This window comes from Sinocyclocheilus grahami, unplaced genomic scaffold, assembly GCF_001515645.1.
Source record: "Sinocyclocheilus grahami isolate Dianchi unplaced genomic scaffold, SAMN03320097.WGS_v1.1 scaffold33.1, whole genome shotgun sequence".
Lineage (NCBI taxonomy): Eukaryota > Metazoa > Chordata > Actinopteri > Cypriniformes > Cyprinidae > Sinocyclocheilus > Sinocyclocheilus grahami.
This window is the reverse complement of record NW_015505212.1, coordinates 2,877,421-2,882,694: the sequence shown is the minus strand read 5'-3', so window position 1 is coordinate 2,882,694 and position 5,274 is coordinate 2,877,421. Positions and strand designations below refer to the sequence as shown.

Genomic DNA, 5,274 nt, shown 5'->3' with positions numbered 1-5,274 from the left:
TCATACGAGGAGATGTGTGTCAAATTTATCTACTTGTTCCTGCATCATACGAGGAGATGTGTGTCAAATTTATCTACTTGTTCCTGATAATATTAGATTATTTCAAGTTCACTGGTTTGCTGTCTAATGAAAGGTTCACTGTCTAATGAAAAGACTATTATACGTCTAATGAAAAGACTATTATACGTTCATTATTCCCCATTATGACATCCAGGGTTGACATAATTCAGCATATTAATTTATATATTGATTACTTTCATTTTCACATAATACTTCAATAAAATTTCACAATAATAGTAGGCTAAAACATTTATTTAGGCTATTGTCTGCATCAATATAGGGAATTTGAAATAGTCTAATTTCACTTCTTTGGTTTGAGTAGGCATTTATTTTTATTTGTATTTTTTATTTTTTTGCCATGTACTGCGTTTATGTGCAAACTATTGTTTGAACTAGTACTGTATAGTGTGATATCCTCCAGGAGCTTCTGGTGGGACAACTGCAGCGCAAACAATATAGTACGCTTTTATTATTATTCACAACATTTTAAGACATTGTGAGAAGAGACAGAAGTCAGAAAGAGCTTTATTACCAAGTATGTTTACAAGGAATTTGACTTGGCGACAGGAGCTTCCAGTGCAGAAGAAAGTATGGGCCCAGCCAGAGCCCTGACTTAAACCCAATTGAGCATCTCTGGAGAGACCTAAAAATGGCTGTCCACCAACGTTTACTATCCAACCTGACAGAACTGGAGAGGCTCTGCAAGGAGGAATGGCAGAGGATCCCTAAATCCAGGTGTGAAAAACTTGTTGCCTCTTTCCCAAAAAGACTCATGGCTGTATTTGATCAAAAGGGTGCTTCTACTAAATACTGAGCAAAGGGTCTGAATACTTAGGACCATGTGATATTTCAGTTTTTCTTTTTTAATAAATCTGCAAAAATGTCAACAATTCTGTGTTTTTCTGTCAATATGGGGTGCTGTGTGTACATTAATGAGGAAAAAAAATGAACTTAAATGATTTTAGCAAATGGCTGCAATATAACAAAGAGTGAAAACTTTAAGGGGGTCTGAATACTTTCCGTACCCACTGTACATAGGAATTACACAGTAGAGGTGGAATATAACACTAATATAAGAAAAAACTGTATTAGTAATAATAAATAACATGTAATTGTTTAAACAAATGTACAGGTACGAATGAGGTTATGTAAGTTCACTTTTTACTCAATGTTTAGAGATATTATACTTGCATATACTCCTTAATCTAATTGGAAGCATGCCATGATTAACAGGCCAAAAGATTAATGAAGTAACTGATGCATGGGAATATTGGGGAGATTCCAAAAAGGAGGAGGAGCACAGGAGCACCTGCAATGAAATCTTTGGTCAAGAACTGTATAAAAGTGTGAGTTGCAAGTGTGATTGTTAGATGTTCTGCAGGCTTCTCGGCTTTGTAGTCTGGATGAATAAACTCTGAAAATATGGCATCTGGAACTTCTTGCCTTGAGAGATTTTTTGGAAAACAGTGAAGACTTTCTACAGCAACAACAGTGAGTATAAGTGGAGATGTATTGCTTTCATGTCAAAGGAACAAGAGCTAGGAACTAAACTCTCGTTTCTTAATAAACCAACACAAGAGCTCCTCGGGAAATCTGAATTTAGCTCATTAGTGCAGTGCCGAAGAGAAAGCAGTCGATTATATGCTAAACAGTGAGGGCAGACTTGTGGAGGACATTGTTTCTAAATGTATCACTGTACATCTTAAACTGAAAACCACATACTAGTTTATCATGCAGAGTGTTGCATGATAAAAACTTTAGTATGAGCCAAATGCATCAAAATCACACTATAGATATATATTTCACATGATATGCTAATTTTAGTATGCAGATCTATTTACATTTAAATTGAAATTAATTTTACATTTACATTGTGATTTAAAAAAATATATATATATATATGATGTGGACATGAAAATGCACTTCATATGGCATTAATTGTTTAATAATATATCATTTGCAGCATTATGGCTGATAAAACCAGCTGCTGATGCATTATTAGTGTGTAAATGTGTGACCGAGTCATACCACGCAGTGGAAAAGCGCCCTTGTTGTATCTTAAGCAAATTCAAACAAGCTCAGTAGTTTCCTATCATCAGATGTTTGAGTAAAGGTTCATGTTGGCACATATGATACAACAAATGGGACATATGATTCATTATGAGGCTGATGGTTATAGAAATTGTCCAGAAAACTTCTAAAACACTTAGACGATTGTGCTGTTCACTGATTGAGGATATTGGGATCCTTTGTGATGCATGTTGCTATTGCAATGACAATAAGAACAGCAATGGTGTGCAGCTTTAGATATAACCCTTGAAGTTAATGTTGTCAGATTGATTGTCATCAGCTGATGTTTCTAGGATGTGATGACGCCAGTGCATGCTTATTTCCACCTCTGCAGGATGTTGTGGGTTTCACACCCCTGTGCTTTAATGCATCACAGGTTATTGGTTATGCAGAGGACAGCTACAGCACTAACTAAATGGCTAACAGCCATTCTGAGCAAACTAAATTCTCTCAAATAACAATATTGTTGTGGTATTAAAATATTCATGATGCTATAGTACATTTTTATTATTATGCATATAAGATCCCAGTTTTGTAAGCAAAACTAGGATATTGTAAGGTTACGCTAGTTCACTATTCACTTAGTGTATAGCTACCAGTCTCCCTATTGCAAGGGGGAGGGGGGGAAACTGATTGGATGCATGCCTCCATTGAAAACATGTCACAAGATTAATGAAATAACTGTGGTGGGAGTATTGGAGAGATTCCAAAAAAGAAAACAGAGGAGCACCTGCAATGAGATCTTTGGTACTGTATTTTGCAAGTGTTGCAAGTGTGATTGTTATGTTCTGCAGGCATCTCGGCTTGGTGTCTGGATCAGTAAACTGAAATTGTGGCATCTGGAACATATTACCATGAGAGGGAGGGGAGGGGAGGGGAGGGGGGATTTACTTGCTATACTAAAGCATATTATGTTTATATTGCTTTAGTTTAACAATACGGCTAATTATTACTGTGCCAATATTTAAACATTGTTCTGCATATCAGTTATTGGGCAAGTAAACATGCATTAAAATAACAGTGTATGTGAATGAATAATGACCGATCTCTCTCCAGGGAGTATATTTGCTTTATTAACTTCTTTCAACTAAATGTTGAAAGAAGCTGACATAATTTAAAACAATAAGAAACAAAAAAACGTACTCGCATGTGGATGTTTCATACTTTTTGGTAGGTGATAAGTGGTGGGCGGAGGATGTGTCTTAAGACAGCCCCTTCTTTTGTCATGCTGACATGCTCTGGCGTTTACACAGCATGGGCTTGTATCGCAGCCTCAGAATGTCTCATCCGCTCTCACCTAACTTTGACGGCGGAAATGGATGCGCGTTTAGCATGTTTGATGCGTTAAAACCAAGAGTTTCCAGGATTCTCATGCGGATTAAATCTTTGTTTTGAACAGGATACGTTTGGAGATCTAAAGTGGACACGGAGTCGATGCGGAGATGCACTGTAAATTGTGAGTAGCTACTGAACTTGGCTATACAGAGTTAATAAAATGAAAACTTGCTCGAGATAGATGTGAGAGGATGCGCAAAACGCGTAGATTGTTTTTCCGGAAATGTTTCTGTCTTTTAATTCATAGTCTGTTGTGTTTTTTGTAGTGCGCTGCACACATTTTTTCATCCATTTTTGCATTGCCTACACACTACATTTGCAAGTTGCAAAAGAAGTTTTAACTGACTAGTATCTGTTTTATATTACTAGCACGTATTTTAATAGCCAGTAAGTTATTCTATAGTGAATATTTAATTCAAAGCAGTAGGTTATGTGTTTATTAGATGTAAGGGCAGGGGCGGTCGGAACGCGATTTCTGGGGCCCCAAAAAGCTATAGCGGCGCCCCTGCAAGCTGCGTTGTCCGTCGCATGAATGAACATCTGTAAAAAATTTACTGATAAATTAAATGAGCTGAGAAATATGAGAATATTGTATATTTTTAATCGACTATTTAGAATGATCGAAACACGATTCGGTTCTTTTGGTCAATCTGATCATTCAGTTCGAATCATTCGGACAACTCATTCACACTCTGGAGTAGGCTACTGTAGAATGGGGTATTTTTAACACGGAGAAAGAAAAAAGCGCCACCTTCAGTTCATTTAAACCAAACCTGCAAATACATCCTGTTAGCGATTTAAAAAGTTCAACAAATGTGAATATTGTGGCTCTGTACTGCAGGTAAAGACAATACGTTATTTTGGACACATGATACATACTCAAGCCAGGAGTAATGGCTGCTAAAAATTCGGCTTTACCATCACATTAATAAATCAATTACATTTTAAAATATATCAAAACAATTCATTTTTTATCGTAATAGGCCCAAGGCCCCCTAAAATATTGGTGCTACTAATAGGCTACTTTGGCATTACTTGTCACCATATAATTAGGCCTGCTAGTAATTTAAAAATAAGTACTTAATTTATTAATTCAAATAAATGAAGGAATACTGGTTAAAAGAGGTTGTTTTGCAATAATTGCTAAAATGCAGTTGAGATGAGGATGGTTGTAGTCTGCATATAACATGGAATTAAATAGGTTTCTTTTATGAGCTTTCACTTCCACATGACATAAATACAGAAGCCACATACTGCACTAAAAATGAACACTTAACTATAGTTAGACAGCATTAAAGGGGTCATATGATGCTTTTTTTAAAGATCATTATTTGGTGTAACAGAATATGTTGACATGCTTTAATGTTCAAAAAACACATTATTTTTCAAATACTGTACATTATTGTAGGTCCTCTATGGCCCGCCTCTCTCAAACGCTTCCTTTTCTACAAAGTCCCTCCTTCCGACAAGCGCAGTCTGCTCTGATTGGCCAGCTGACCCAGTGCATTGTGATTGGCCGAACACCGCAAGCACTTGTCGGAAATGTAACGCCGCTTACCATAATCGCTAGCTTCATCTTTCAAAATAAATGTAAAGACAGTAAATAATGTCATTAGTTTTACCATCAGTTCAAGCCCGAAAGGGTAACAGACACAGTAATGATGCAGTACACAAGCCGCAGTTAAGACAGCTGACTCGACTGTGATGTGACCCTCTCGCTCGCTCTCTCGCTCGCTCTCTCTCACTCTCGCGCGCACACACACACACACGATGCACAAAACTCCGCATTTGAACAGTCAATAGCAAATA

General features: G+C 36.9%; 1 protein-coding gene across 1 annotated transcript in view; it reads left to right on the top strand.

The window, feature by feature from the left end:
- The first annotated feature begins 3,329 nt into the window (after nucleotides 1-3,329).
- The window catches only part of LOC107580215 (uncharacterized), an 8,400-nt gene continuing 6,455 nt past the window's right edge, over nucleotides 3,330-5,274 (top strand). The window contains exon 1 of the mRNA XM_016265952.1: nucleotides 3,330-3,586. The gene's annotated coding sequence lies outside the window, so the exon portion shown is untranslated. The remainder of the gene's footprint in view (nucleotides 3,587-5,274) is intronic.